This window comes from Lissotriton helveticus, chromosome 4_1, assembly GCF_964261635.1.
Source record: "Lissotriton helveticus chromosome 4_1, aLisHel1.1, whole genome shotgun sequence".
Lineage (NCBI taxonomy): Eukaryota > Metazoa > Chordata > Amphibia > Caudata > Salamandridae > Lissotriton > Lissotriton helveticus.
Genome location: NC_136063.1, coordinates 214,625,537 through 214,642,046, shown reverse-complemented (window position 1 = coordinate 214,642,046; position 16,510 = coordinate 214,625,537). Strand labels below are relative to the sequence as shown.

Below are 16,510 nucleotides of genomic sequence, written 5' to 3'. Positions count from 1 at the left end.
GAGCTTCAGAGAAGGAGGCAAGACAATTAGCCCTTGTAGTCAATCTGGGGTTCTGGATTCAAGAGATGTAGGTCCAGTTTTCCTCACCCAGGCAAGAGGGCAGCACACAGCAGGTTTGCACAACAGGGCAGCAGTTCTTCATAGCAGCAGCCCAGGAGGGGGGCCTTTCTTTCAGCAGTCCATCAGCCCTTGTTCCAGGCAGAGTATCCACAGGTCCAGATGTGTACTGAAGTGTTGGTATCTATGGTCCAGAATTCATACCCAGTTAGTTGTGCCTTTAAAGTGGGGAGAAGCTTTTAGCGGCAGGCCTGCCTTCCTGGCCCTGGTTCCAGATTAATTACAGAGGTATGTAGACCTTTCTGTGGATACAAGACACAGCCTAATACAGTGTAATTTGAGCTGGGCCCAGCTCCTCCCTCCCATCCGACAACTAATGGCCCATCCAGGCACACCTAAGCTCCCTATTGTGTGTGGCTGTCTAGGAGGAATATGTAAAACCCAAATGTCAACTACACCCAGTCATGTAACCCAGAAACAGGCTGCAAGCACCCGGCTAAGGTAGGAAAATGGCAACTTTCAATAAGTGCCATTTTAAAAATTGTAATTTAAAATCTGATTTATTTATAAGTTAGGCTTTTTCAATACAATTCCATAGACACCAAACACTGTACTGGTTACTTGTTCCCATTCGTCAAAGGTGTTGTATCATTTCAGGATGACCTTCTGATTTAGGTGGAGGGTATGGCAATGCATAATATGAGCTAGTTCAAGTGCTGTTAATACTGGAAGGGAAAGGCATTATTTTGAAGGCAGAAAGATTCCTGTTCTGGGTGACTAGATTTGACCATCTGGGTCATAAACTATCAGCCAAGGTGTGGAGTCTCAGCACTGCCTGGTTCAAGCTATCGCTGAGGCTCCTGATGTAAAGGAGAAGTTTGAATTATTTCTTACTAAATTTAATAAGGTAATTCCAACGTCTAACTATGGGAGAGGCAGGCCTTGCAATAGTGATAAACAAATGTAAGAATTTTTCACTACCAAGACATGTAAAAGTACGTGTCCTATTTTTCAAATGTATTGCACCCTGTCCTCTGGGCTGTCCAGGGCCTACCCTAGGGGTGCCTTATGGGTATGTGTACTGTAAAGGAAGGTTTGGGCCTGGGAAAATGTGTATTTTGCCAGGTCAAAATGGCAGCTTAAAACTGAACACACTCAGGCTGCAATGGCAGGCCTTAGACATGGTAAAAGTGCTACTTTTGTGTTCATCTTGTGTGTTTTACTTAAATTGGTGGCACAATCAGTGCTGCTGACCCACTAGTAGCATTTAATTTACAGGCACTGGGAAAAAGTGCCTCTTTACTAGGAACTTACGAGTAAATCAAATATGCCAATTGTGTGTAAGCCAGTTCTACCATATTCTAAGGGGGGAGCATAACACTTTAGCACTGGTTAGCATCAGTACAGAGTGCTGAACCCGAAGTCCAGCAAAAAGAAAGTCAGCAAACAGAAGGGTTGAAGGCAAAATGTTAGGGGGAAAACCACGGCAAGGATGCCAGGTCAAACAATTACTAATCCTGCCTTCAAGGTGCTGAGCATAAATTTCTTTGAGTACTAACTGTACATGAAAGTTAAAAGAAGAGAAGTTGAGGTGAAGCTCTCATCGATGTAATGGATCTCTTTTTGTGTGTGATATTTTATATACTGTTTTCTTTCAGGCTAGGAGAACCATGTAGGTAGTAAAGTTCCCTTATTTTGACATAATGCAGCGTAATGTGGTTCCACCAACCTCTTTCCTACCCAATCCTTGACCAAAGGTTAAAGACGTGGTGCAGTGGAAGAAGCAATCCGAAGTATACCTAGATGTCATTTAAGGAGAAACAAAATATGCCTTGCAAAGACATTGTTTATGGCCAGAGGGTAGGAAGGTCCTAAGAAAACCTATCTTGTGAAATGGTTAAACTAGAAGGTGACGTAATTGATGGATATGCATCAGCCACGAAAGTGTTGGATGTTCATTTTAAATCACACAAACATGTATTAGTGGAAAACACATGTTCTACATGAGACACTAGCTTCCTGGCAGTGGCAATCCAGCTGAATGTTGTATAAGTGCTTTGAGAGTCTTAGCCTCAACATGCAATTCAAAGATATTTGAGGAGGAACTGATTAGAGACCTGGTGGAAAAAACTAAGAATAGAAAAATTCAAGAAGCCTTGTTGACCACTTCAAAATTAACCTTAGACTAGGTGAGAGATATTGAAATTATTGCATCCTATATGGGAGAAATGTTACTGCAGTAGAAGGCTATGTAACAAGTCTTAAGAGAAAGACCATTTTTCTAAGGTTTGCAAGTCTGTCAAAAAGTTGCAGTCAAAATCTGTAAACCCCTCAAGTTACATTGAGAAAGCCTCTCAAGTACATGACTTTGGTGATGACAGCATTGTGTTATGTGCGAAAATTGTTCCCATGGAAGAGACTAAAAACAAAAAGAAAATTGTCTTGCATGTTAGTGCGAATGTGTTTAGAAGACCATACTGACAAATCTATGTGGGTGGTGTTGTTGTGAACATGATGGTAGATTTAGGATCTCCTTTCACACTAATTGGACTAGAAGACTGGGCTGGATTCCTCAATATCATGTTGACAGAGTCCATGGTTATACCAGTTGCATGCGGAGGAAAGGTACTAGATGTCTTAGGGGGATTTCACACCATACTAGGTGGTACCATGGCTACTGCAATGTATATGGACAAGTGATGGTTTGTTTCTTTAAGGATGGCTGAAGCAGAGAAACTTGGCAATAATCTGGAAATCCAACAATTCTAAACAAGTTCTCCTGAGAAAGGAGTGTTTGGGTATGTGGTTATTGAAGTAGTCAGAATGTTCCTAGTGTGTTCACGAAACAACTTGGTATGTTGAATGACTTCAAACAACTAAAGTCTGTTGCAACCCATGCAGTTCACAAAGTGAGGAGGGTCTCACTTGTGGTAAAACTGGAGTTGAAGAATGAACTGTAAAATGTTTGGGCCCAGGCCATACTCTGTAAAGGAGCTAACATTTCTATCACCTTGGACATGGCCTCTGATTACCTCATATTGACCTACAAGAGGAACTTGGCACATGACTTATTTTGTCATCTTAGAGTAGTAGTTCCTTTTTAGACATATATGCCCTTGGGCTGGCCTCCGTTGTATTTCAGGGTTAGATGGAGATGATGTTTAAAGGTGTCAAAGGTGTTCTATCATTTCAGGATGACCTTTTGATTTAGGTAGCAGGTAGGGCATTGTATAACATGAGCTAGTTCAAGTGCTGTTAATACTGGAAGGGAAGGGCATTATTTTGAAGGCATGCACTGGGTGACTAGATTTGACAATCTGGGTCATAAACTATCAGCCAATGTGTGGAGTCTCAGCACTGCCTAGTTCAATCTATTGCTGAGGCTCCTAATTTAAAGGAGAAGTTTGAATGATTTCTTGGTCTTCAGGAATTGTATCAACATTTCATTCCTAGATGCACTGAGAAGACCCATTCCATGTGCAATTGCTTTAGGAGAGAGGTTTGTATGGGACAAGAGTTGTGAGTCTGAATTCAACTAAGTAAAGAAGAATGCAGTACAAATGCTGCTCAAAACGTTTGACACACCTGACCGCAGCATTGTGGTGACTCATGCCAGTCAGTACGGCCTAGGAGTAGTGCTGTTGCAGCAAACTAAAGGTAAGAAAAGGTTTGGGTGTTTTCCAGTCAGAGTCTGTAGAGAGCAGAATTACTTTATTCAGTTGTGGAGAGTGAAGATCTAGCATGCTGGTGGGGTGTTATCCACTTCAGTATCTTTATGAATCTGAGCTTAAGGGTGCTGGTAAATCTACACTGGGGATTGCCAAATAGCAGTTCAGACTACAGGATTTTCAGTACCAGAGTACATAGCAGGTGTCTGGAATATTATTGTTGATTGCCTTTTCAAGTTTGTCATTGGAAACTGATCTTGTGAACAAGAATTTACCAGATGGTGAGGATGTTATTGTGATTGCTTTGACCAGTATCAGTATCAGTGCGATAGTTGAAGTTAAGTGGTCAGGAGCCATGGATGAGGATGGAACTCTATAAAAGGTGATGGTGAGTGGCATGGTGGCCCAGTTTCAGAGTTCGTCATCCTGGTGTTGATACCTGCCAGTATATTGCTTCCAAGTTTTTCCTGTCAATGGTTTCCTGAAAAGACTTGACACTTTATGATCCAAGGTAGTGGAACCGCTGCATGAAGTCCACATTGATATGCGAGCCATGCAGAGGAGGATCAGAGAGTACCTAAGGTGGCTGGGCTTGGATAAGTCTTTGGTGCAATTTGTAAAGCAATATATGCCTTGTGCGGTCAGTAACAAATCTCTGGTTACTGTCTTGAGCCCTGTGGAATCAGTTCCTCTACCTGGGAAGGCTTCATCAAAGATCGGTATTGACAATATTAGACCTTTTAATGTTTTCAGGGGTATAAGTAAATATGGAATAGTAGCCCTTGATTATTATTCTCTCTGGCCTAAAGTAAGTATTGCTAACTATGTAACCACATTCAAGGTCAATGCATGTTTACAGAATGTTTTTCCAGGGAAGAGGTGCCAGATGAACTTGTGAATGAGAACAACCCTTGATGTATTTCTAGGGACTTCAAAGCTTCTTTAAGAATCTAGTTGTCAAGGAGAAATGGGATGATAGAAAGATGCAACACGGTCATCAGGTAAATATCCAGTGACCCCTGATTAATGAACTAGATTGAGGATGGAAGTTAAAGTAGCTCATTATAGCTATTCACATCATTATTGATACTAAGGTTTCATCTTTTGTGTTTTTATGGGAGAAGGCATCCGGATTGGAAGATGAACAGCTTGCAGGTGGAGAAAAGAAAGTTGCCTTTGGGTAAGGTGTGCATTATGAGCCACGAAAGGAGCCAGTCTTAGGAGAAGTATGAAGATGCTGGAGATCGGAGGGTGTTTTGGTGAGGGTTAAACTGTCAAGATGTCACTTGAGAGTTCCTGTTTTCATCACATGCATGCCAGGACTACTGGGCCCATCAGTCGTGGTTGAGGCATTTTACTTATAAAGTCCCAGGGCCCCTACTACTTCGTGTCCTAAGCAACTGGACCAAGTACCCCTTCTGCACTTGACTCTCAGTGGTAGATGTGGTTGAGCAGTCACAGCTCCTGCAGAGGATGTTGATATAGGTCAATGAACATGACTCAAAACTCAAAATGTAAACAGTGCATACAATAAATCAATATCCAGTCCAATACTCGCTTTTCTAAAAACAAGAAGTATTTTATTTCTAATTCTACAAATGCAAAGTTATACGACATTCAGAAGCAATAACACAATTCCCTTGAAGTTGGGGCAATAGCAGTTATCCGCCAAATCCCTGTCCCAGCCTCCTCAGTTTAATGTGTTAGGGGTCATTCCTCATTTACTGGTGGCCACATCCAGTGAAGGTAGACTATTATGCCGTACTCAAGAGTTCTCTCTTTGAATCTTTAGGATTTAGTCAAAAGTGTTTATGGTGCCAAAGCGCTGTTAGCAGCAAGTCTCCTGGAGTCCCCAACCCCGGTTTCAGCCTTACCCATTCTGGTAGCATGGCAGTGTTCAGGGGTGCAGAAAATGCTGTCTCCTTGGGCGCTCCCCAGTCTGGATCCTGCATGGCCAATTCGGGCTGTTGAGTAGCACTGCCGGTTGGTTTCCTGTGATCAGAACTGCTCCCCTTTGGCGAATACAAAAATGTTCTCCATCTCAGTGAACATTGTGGACTTTGTCAGATGGAGACCACAGCTTGCAAGCTTGATACACTGGTCAGACCAGTGCTCCTTTAGTGTGGGTGATGACCTGAACCCTAAGCCAAAGTGTTACTGGCAGCCCATCTTGACATACGGGGTTGCCAAAGTAATCCTGATTCGGGCGTAGACTCTCCTTATGCAATCTCCCTCATTACGGCGGACCCTTCTGGTATACGGGGTCGCCGACTTCGGCAGTCACGTGCAGCCTGCCCAAACTCAGTTAACTGTTGCCCCCTCTTGCACCGTGTGTAATGAAGTTAGCAGTTCAATAGTTGGGGTGGGCGGAGCTAGGTGGGCAGAGGGGAAGAGGAGGGGACAGAATAGGAAAGGGCAGTCAGAGTAGGGACAGGGACGAGGATAGATGTAAGAGAATAAAGCTCCAGTAAGAACATATCATAGTGTCTGTGGTTATTGTAGCAGGATGCTACAGCTGGCGACGAGAGTGGGATGCGCTTGAACCCCACAGACCTTCACGAGAGAGCCCTGTCCCCAGCTCGCCTCGAGGAGCAGGAGACGCTGACCAGAAGGACGAAATTGCGACCTGCCACGTGAGGCCAGTAGCAGGTGACCCTGTCCCCCCCCAGCAGTTGAGAGGGACTCAAGAGGGAGCCGAGGCACCAAGCGTCTCAACGCCCGAGGTAGAAAAGACCTCTTCGCGCTAAAACGCGACCTGTGCAGGAAGAGCGCGGTGACCGGCCAGTGCTGCCGGAGCAGAAGCCAGGAGCCTACCCTGACTCTGCCAGGCCCCAAGAGAGAAGAGAAAGTGCCCTAGCGTGGAGGACGGCACCCCACGGAGACCGCCTGTCAAGCGGTGCTGAGCGAGCGCTGTTCGCGCCAAAAACAGAAGAAAAGCTCACCCCGATGCGTGAGACCTCGCCTACCTGCCACGCGGTGAACCGGGAGCTCGCCTGGATCGCGTCTGACCGCTCCAGTGTCCGAGGAGCGTCTGAAGAGGTGCGGAGGGCGAGCTGTATGAAGAGTCTGGCTGCCGGTGAGTGCCAAGTGGAGAATGAAAGCCTGAATGAAACCCTGTGAGACACGAGACTCCCCTAGCGGCGGCCATCTTTAAGTCAGGCGATTTCTGGGACGCCCTCCCTGGGCAAAATAGAGGCGGCCATTTTGAAGTCAGGCATCAGAAAAAATATATAAAATAAAGGAAAACAAGCATTGGAAACAGTGAAAGGAAGAAGAGAGAGAAAACAAGCATTGTCAGTCGCAAGGGACAAACAAGCATTGCTAGCTACAAGTGACGAAACTTGGAAACGCACGTCAGTCGCTGACGCAAGAAGCCGACGCAAGCGTCAAAGCTCAGTGCCACGATGTCTAACCCTCCCGCGCAGAAGGACGTCAAGGGAGGCACCCACCTGCGCGCCCCGGAGCCACTGTCAGTCACAACAGGAAGCAGCATGGGACTAAAATGGCAAGAATGGCTCGAGGACTTTGAGGACTACATTGAGGGGTCCAAAATTGAACCAGACAAGGACAAGATCATAGCCCTTCGCAATCTAGGGGGGCGTGAAATAAGCAAGATCGTACGAGAGATTCCGGCCACAGATGGTGATACATATGATAAAGTGAGAACTGTTCTGAACAATTGTTTTCTGCATAAAAGAAACGTCGACTATGAGAGACATAAATTCCACCAGCAGCGCCAGGGTAAGGAAGAACCACTGAGCTCCTTCATTCATCGGCTGCGGAGGCAGTCCCAACATTGTGACTTTACCAACTTCTCGCCGGATGCAGCCATCAAATCTCAGATAATCACGGGGTGTCACTCGGAGTCGCTGAGACGGCGACTGCTGAGAAAACCACAAGAACTTGCAGAAATCGAAGAAAACTCCCGATTGTACGACCAGGCCGAAGAGAATGCGGCGGAAATCGAAACAGGGCCCAATACCAGCCGTGAGCACGCCAACCGCATCACTGAGAGACGGCAGGAACGTCAGGATCGGCGCGACAGTGGAAGACGTCACCCGCGAGACAGATCGAGGCGCTCCAAGTACTCACCTAGGCGACGCCCGGACTACAGAAGAAAGGAATCCGATAGCAGAGATCGCCGACCTGAACGCACGAGGCGATGTTTCAGGTGCGGGTACGACTATCCTCACATTGACTCTTGCCCCGCCATGGGCCAACGGTGCCGGAATTGTGGTCGGTCCAACCACTTTGAGGCCATGTGTGGGGATTACCACAAAGAGAAACGCAACGATGGCGGCAGACAGGAAGGATCACGGCGGCCCTCACGATCAGAGGCCAAACGTCATCACATCAGAGCAGTTCAGGAAGAGCCTCCTGGATCTCCCACGTCCTCACATTCGAGTCATGACTCTCGGCGCTCCCGATGGGACCGTCGTTCCCCCTCAAGAGACTCAAGATCATCCTCATCCAGGCACTCATCTTACACCACCGAATATGTCAACTTTGCTGACCATGATCAGTTCAAACGTTATCCACGCCTCAACATCAAAGTGGGCAACCATGCCGCTAAGTTCATGATGGACAGCGGAGCATCGCTTAACTACATATCTGTTGCTGAACACGACCGTATGGACCCCAAACCACGCTTGCATTTTGCACCTGTCCGTGTCTACACCTGGATGGCGAAGAAACCTCTCCAATGCTTGGGCAAGTTTGACACCACCCTAACGCATGGCAAGCTCTCCATCCCAGCGGTTATCCACGTGATCAAAGGTCCTGAGGCTGACTGTCTGCTGAGCCTCCCCACGGCGGAACGTCTTCAACTGGTGCACATCCTCTTCAACGTCCATGACATCTCAGACTGCGCCGGAAAGTTCCCTTCCCTCTTCCGAGGTCTGGGGAAGCTGAAGGGCCGTCAGATCCACCTGCATATTAACGAGCAAATCAAACCAGTGGCCCAACACCCGAGAAGAGTGCCGTTCCACTTGCAATCCGCAGTTGAACATGAACTGCAGGAACTTTTGGACGCAGACATCATTGAGCGCACTGCGGGCCCCACTCCATGGGTGTCCCCGGTGGTTATTGTCCCCAAGAAAGGCTCCAACAACAAAGTCCGTCTCTGTGTGGACATGCGCCTGCCGAACCAAGCAATTGAGAGGGAACGACACCCAGGCCCTCTCCTGAGTGACATGATCACGGCCCTCAACGGGGCAACCGTGTTCTCAAAACTGGACCTGAACAAGGGCTACCATCAGCTCGAGCTTGACGACAGCTCCCGCCCCATCACAACATTTGCCACCCATCTTGGTCTTTTCCGCTACAAACGCCTCAGTTTTGGCGTCTCATCAGCCGCCGAAATCTTCCAGGAGGCCATACGTCTTGTCATCCACCACATCCCCAACGCGCTTAATTACAGCGATGACATCCTGGTCTACGGATCGGACACGCAGGAGCATGACACCGCCCTTGATCGTGTCTGCCTCGCTCTGATGGAGGCTGGGTTGACTCTCAACGAAGAGAAGTGCGAGTTTCATCGGTCGACCCTGAAGTTTTTCGGACACATCTTCTCCGCGAGTGGCATGAAACCGGACCCGGACAAAATTGCCACGCTTAACAACACCAAGAGTCCATCTGACGTCAACGACTTGCGTTCTTTTCTTGGGATGGCCAGCTACTGCGCCCCCTACATTCGTGACTACGCCACCGTGAGTCACCCTCTGAGGCTCCTCACGAAAGCTGGTGCGAAATTTATGTGGACCCCGGAGTGCGAGCGTGCCTTCAAGGACATCAAACACGCTGTGGAATCAGCCAGATGCCTCTCCTATTTCAATCCGAGGAGGAAAACGGAAATCACCGTGGACGCGAGCCCGGTGGGTTTGGGGGCCATCCTGGCACAGTACGACCATGAGTCGGATCAGAGGAGGATCATCGCCTATGCCAGCAGGAGCTTAACAGACCCTGAGAAACGATACTCCCAGCCGGAAAAGGAGAGCCTGGCCGTCGTGTGGGCGTGCGAACATTTCCACATTTTCATTTATGGGAAGCATTTCACGCTCATAACTGACCATCAGGCACTTGTCACGATCTATGGCAATCCCAAGTGCAAAATGCCCCCCAGGATTGAGAGATGGGGCTTGCGGCTGCAAGAGTACACATTCTCGATTATTCACAAACCGGGGAAGGATGAGAATCCGGCCGATTATATGTCTCGCCACCCCCGAGACTCATCAGAGACTATACCTTCCATTGCGGAAGAATACATTCATTTCGTGACCAATCATGCTCGTCCACCAGCCATCCCCATGCACGCCATTCGGGAAGCGACCAGCCAAGACAGCACCTTACAAGCAGTGATAGAGCGCACCCGGACCAACAGGTGGAGATATCACCCGCAGGAGGAAGAGGAAAGTCCTGCTGTCAAGAAAGAACTACAAGCATTCCGACATGTCTCCGACGAACTCTCTGTAACCAATGACGACCTCCTCCTCAGAGACCACAGACTAGTTATACCAACGGCACTGAGACAAGGAGTAATTGATTTGGCCCACGAAGGCCATCGAGGAGTCGTCTCCACCAAGAGAGCACTGAGAGAACGTGTCTGGTTCCCAGCCCTCGACCAGATGGTTGAGGACACATTGAAAGACTGCCACCCATGTCAACTGACCAGCCACAGTAATCCACCCGCACCCCTACAGATGACCCCATTGCCTAATGGAGTGTGGCAAGAAGTCGCCATGGACTTTTATGGCCCTCTGCACTCCGGGAAATATGTAGTCGTCATCCTGGACGAATACTCCAGATTCCCAGTGGCCCAGTTCGTATCATCCACCAATGCTGCCTGTACCCTCAAGGTGCTCGAAGAAGTCTTCGCAACTTGGGGTGTTCCCCGGGTCATCAAGACGGACAACGGGCCCCCATTCAATAGTCATGAGTTCAGCGATTTTGCGAAACACATGGACTTTCAACATCGCAAAGTCACACCTCTCTGGCCTCAGGCCAACGGCACTGTGGAAAGATTCATGTCCACCATCAAGAGAACATTCCAGCAAGCCACGGCCGAAAAGAAAGATCTTCAGTCAGCACTAAACGAGGTCCTTAGTGCCTACAGGACCACTCCCCATTCCACAACGGGCCAATGCCCCGCGACCCTCATGCTGGGGAGGACAATGAGAAATCGGATCCCCACATGGGACGGAGCCTTGAGAAAACCTCCGTCGGACCAACAACACAGAGACATGGCCATAACCGATCGACACCGCAAGAATAAGATGAAAGAGTATGCGGACCGCAGGCGAAGGGCCCGGTCCCCCTCCCTGGAGGAAGGCGACAGAGTTGTTGTCAAGCAGGAACAACGCCACAAGACTGATTGTCGTTTCAAAGACGAGCCCCTAACAATCACCCAACAAAAGGGCACCATGGTGACAGCCGAATCACAGACACGAAGAGTCACCCGCAACGCTTCTCATTTCAAGAAGTGCTCTCCTGAGATCCCCGAAAATACCCCTGTGGTCCCCACACCTGCAAGCAGGGACAACCCTGGAACTGTTGCACCTGACACCGAACCTTCACCTACAGAAGAACTCTCACCTGAAGTTGTCGTGTCCACACCAGCAAGACCCCGCCGTCATGTGCGACCTCCCAAGAGACTGATTGCAGAGATGGACTAATCTCTATTTCTTTCATTTGTTGCTTTATTAAGAAAGGGGGAGATGTAATGAAGTTAGCAGTTCAGTAGTTGGGGTGGGCGGAGCTAGGTGGGCAGAGGGGAAGAGGAGGGGACAGAATAGGAAAGGGCAGTCAGAGTAGGGACAGGGACGAGGATAGATGTAAGAGAATAAAGCTCCAGTAAGAACATATCATAGTGTCTGTGGTTATTGTAGCAGGATGCTACACCGTGGTGTGGCTAGGTGCTTCCCACTCTGCACCTCCGATATGGCTCAGAACAATGCAGCTCTTTTCTGGCATATGAGGGTTGCAGAGCTGATACTGCACATGGGCAATGGCGCTATTAGTACACAGCCTCACACCTCAAAAAGGGAATTCTCATGCAGGACTCCAGAGTGGACCTCCCTCCTTCCAATGCTATCCTCTCCTTCACAGAGCCACTGGTCTTGGGAAGAAAGCAGGTGATGGTGCTCCATGCTCTAGAGCAGTTGATCTTGGTGTCCTGGGTGATGTCCTCTCATCCAGCAGGGCGACTCGCAGACCTTTGCCCCCACTCCTGGGGAGCTTCTCCTTCTCCACATCCTGTCTGGTTACTTTGCAGACAAAGAATTTTTGGGTACTCAACCTTCCCTTCTTGTAGTCCTTTTACAGACACCAAATGTGAATAAGGAACTGAGTATTTGAAGTTTTATATTGGGATTCTGTTTGTTTTGTAGCGTACCCTTCTCCTTTTCTAGTTTCTTCATGAAAGATGTCTGTCACAGTAGGCATGACTCTGAAGCTGATTGACCCACAACACAATTCATAGGTGGGAGTGACCAGAGTTCACACCTGGATGTCAGCCACAGTGATAAGTGCATCAAAAGGTCAATCCCATACCCACAGACCTGTTCCTTATGATTCAGTTTTCAGCCCTGTCTCCTTTCCCGAGACATTTCATGGCTTCTTCCTTGCGATCTATCACTGAATCAAATAGCAGTCTTTTGAAGTGTATAAGAATGCTCTTCCTTTTCTCTCCAGTGTCCACAAGAATGCAGCAATACTTAAATCTGCCTAGGGGGGTTACTCTCCTGGTCATGTCTTATCCAGGCAGGTATGGGGTCCCCAAAATGGAACCCAGGGCCCTTCATGTAATGTACCATTGCAGTCAAATTTACTCAGTTAACATCCACAGCACACTTTCTGTCCATCACTGTTACCTCTATGCATTGTTCCCATACATGTACAAGTGTATTTAGTACACACATTGAGTCACTGAGTCTGCATGCACTGTCCAGCACTAAAGCTTTTCTATATTTATCCAGGGTTTTCTCTTTACAAACAAACAGCTGACAGCACACACATTCAATATGTGTGTGCTGCAGAACACACAGAGGCAAGCACACATACACCCAGTACATGTTTACCCTGTATACACTCACAGCACTACATCTCTCATGTAATGCATTCCTCTCAGGTATACAGGCACCCAGTACATGTACTAACCAGACAAGCGCTGCACAGAGTGACTACTCCTGCGCTGCACAGCACTCCACATCTACCTGATGTAGGTGAAGGGTGACATAAGCACACAACTGCGACATTTGTAAAAGCGGAGTGAGCCTGTAGGCCTCACATTAGGGACATTGAGTACAAATATTCTGTTCACTACTACTGATCACTATACAGTATGCTACCACCACCAGACTCGTGCTGCTTAATTTCTGGTGAATTATAATTTAAAAAGTGGTCCCTATGGGGGAAGTGCAGCCTTTGACTTCCACGGAAATAGTGACGAACAGAAACTCTTCCATAGGTTATTTCAGTTAAGCGATAAATGCATTTATTTTGTTAATCATATTCATATAATGTAACAATGGTCCATACTCATATGGCACATCATTTGTAATACTCCAAAGATAAGGTGCTCCTATACAGTGTCGGCCCCTAGAAGGTGAGTAAAAAAGTGCACCAGTGCTATATACAGAAATACATAACTGTAACCGATTGGGACCGTTTGTTGTTGCAGATGTACCTGGGTGTACGGTGCGTACCCCATGTACGCTGGGTGTACGGTGCGTACCCCCCATGATCGCAGGGGTACGGTGCGTACCCCTGCGATCATGGGGGGTACGCACCGTATGGTGTGTATGTGAATGTGTGCTTTTCCGTACAAATCGCCCTTACCTGACGTGGACCGTACGAATCGCGTTCTGATACCCCGATCCGGATCGTACTCTTCGGGTCGTACGGTGTGTGTACGGGTCGTACGGAGATGGCTCCGGATGCGAATCGTACGGACGGTAATTTTACCGGATCGGAATCGACCCCTATGTTGTGTCTTGGTGGCAAGATAAGGCAGTGCTCAGTTCAAATCATTGTATTATGAACCATGATTCTGTAGGTGTTAATTTTGACAAGAAGGTATTTGCATATTTTTTGGGTAGCAATTTCTTGCTGTAGTGATGTATTCTTGTTTTTTTCGTTTTTTTCTGCTGCATATTGGTGCTGTATTATCACAATGTCATTTTGTTTTGTTGTACTGCAGTAGTGTTGCTCTCTGTCTTGACTGTTTTGTTGTGAAACGCCAATATGATTTAAATGTGTTGTTATGTTGCTTTATGTATGTTACTGTGTTATGTTCTGTTGTTTAATTTAGATATGTCAAGACATTATGATACATTACCAGCCGAAAGCAGCACATTACTTTAAGGTTCTCATGGCAAGCAACCACTTAGTACTGTCTAAGGGGGTAAAATAGCATTGTTCCCAATCTTCTATTTAAGACACCAGTCAGCCCAAAACTGTGTTGGAGACAGTTATAATGCCCCTTATGGTGTACTTCTTACATGACATTAAGTGGTTGTATGTGAACGTCCAGCCTTCCATATTATTGACATGAAAGAAGTGTTCCTATTTGTCCTATAAATCAGCACTTTCGAAATTTTTAATGCCATAGAATTTTATGATGGTAATGGAATAGGGCACTTTGAACATGAACAAAAATCCTCTGCTGCAGGACTCGTTCACATAGAAAACAAGAAATGTAATGCGATGGTTAGTATCATATTATTTGATGCAGGCAGAGTTACATACAAATTAATATTAAAAAATCCAGTATGTGATTGCTTCGACTAACACATGCAAAACATTTTTTCTAGTTTGGTTAAAATGCACTTCATACGTCATAATGTAACTCAAGTTTAAATGGATGCACCACCACTAACTAGGGGGCAAATTATCAAAGGCATTATCGCCGCCTTTAGCGGCACTTTTCGCCGATAAAGCGGCGATATTATTATCGCCCTATTAGCAAGCCTGCGCTAACATGCGTTAGCGCAAGCTTTCCGGCGTTAGCTGCCGTCTTTTTTATCGCCATGCATGCCAGCGATATATATATCACTAATGGCATGCAAGGTAGGCGTAACTTACGTTAATTCCACGGTAAAAATCTCTACGGTAAAAATCTCTAACAGCACTTCGCTGTATTATCAATGATGACCCACGATGAAAAAAATCACGCTAACCCCTGATATACGCATGTTTTTAACACCTCGAAAAAACCTGATTAAACATGGTCATAGGAGGGAGACTGGCAGCCCTTTACCATGTTAAGAGGTGCTGTTGTCTTGTAAAGTGGGTACATTGCAGTTCATCATAAATTAATCTTGCCTGTCACCTAACATTAAGAATATTGATGATAAATTAGCAAAGAATAGTTTTATATTATACCTTTGATGTTAGCATTCAATGTTACATTGGGTATTGTAAGCCTATTCATTGCTAATTTATCATCAATATTCTTAATGTTAGGTCACAGGCAAGATTAGTTTATGATGAGCTGCAATGTATAGGTTGGCAAATTTCATGCTGCAGAGTGCGAGGCGCCTGTAAAACAGAGGTGTTTCAGGCTGCATGGCACGTTAGATGCAATATAATGCCCGCTAACGCGCTGACTACATGCTATCGCATGTTTGTCTATCGCGTGTTAGCAGGAGTTTTCGCTTCCTTTCCCGGACACCATCGCATGTTAACGACGTCTTAATAATACGTCGATAAAAAGGAGAAGTGTGTCCAGGAAAGGAAGCGATGAATAAAATGCGGATGACCTTCGCTGGCGATCATTATCGCCTGTTCTAGATAATATGCCCCTAGATTTCTAAAATATTTGCAACACCACAAGAAAATCAGGTGTGCGATAATCATTTTTTATAAGCCCACCTGCATCTATCCATAATTTTGTTTGCTAATAATATTTGAATTCAATCATATTTATTCGGAGTGTTGTGAAAAAATGATCCTGCAATTAGTATATTTCCGCATATATTTAATCTAAATGTACATTCATACTTTAATGCCTGATGGGTTTTGATCCTACATGCACCTATATATAATACATCAATACACCTATGTGAAAACAAGATGATTGAGTCTCACACGCATTCATATCTGCAGCTCTTTACGCTTCATTAAGTAGCTTTCTACTGTTGTCACACCCCTGTCAGTCTGCACAGCTATTGACTTGGCAGGCTTGGCTGACAGAGATTCTGCCAAAACAACACATCAGCGTCATGAAAAACATGCCAGTTATGCTGCGACATTTGTAATGCGTCCCAAACATGAACACATTTTATAAACTGCGAAAGCAATACGTTAGAACTAAACTATAAAACAATTCAAGATGTTTTAGGGATTTTCCTCCTACTTCAGCTGCAGCAGCTTTAAGAAGAATTAATTTCAAATACAAACTAAGCCTGGGCAAGGGAGGTTCCTCCAGAGGCATAGTGCCTGGCTACTTTTTTTAGACAAACTGGTATGCTATCCTAGCTCTTTATTTAACCTCTGTAATGCATTGCGATTGAGTGAAAGTTGCATTCAGAGGCACCCCACAGTGACAGCTGGCTTGTTATCCTCATGCTCTTGGGGACATTGGTGGGAGCCAGCAGACTTATGTCTACATACCCTTGCTTTTGCATTGTTACTTACTGCAGCCAGTGACAGAGGTTAATGGCCTGTGCTTAACAGATCAGAATGCCCTCTAAAAATGGTGAGGTCCTTCAGATAAGAGCATTTCCTGCACATGCATTCACTGAGTGGTTTTGCTTGCATTGCAGAGCTGCAGGCACGTATATTCTGTT

The 16,510-nt window shown here is 46.3% G+C and overlaps 1 protein-coding gene across 2 annotated transcripts in view; it reads right to left on the bottom strand.

The window, feature by feature from the left end:
- Positions 1-16,510, bottom strand: part of FAM135B (family with sequence similarity 135 member B) — a 1,359,155-nt gene that overhangs the window by 430,753 nt on the left and 911,892 nt on the right. The window lies entirely within an intron of this gene.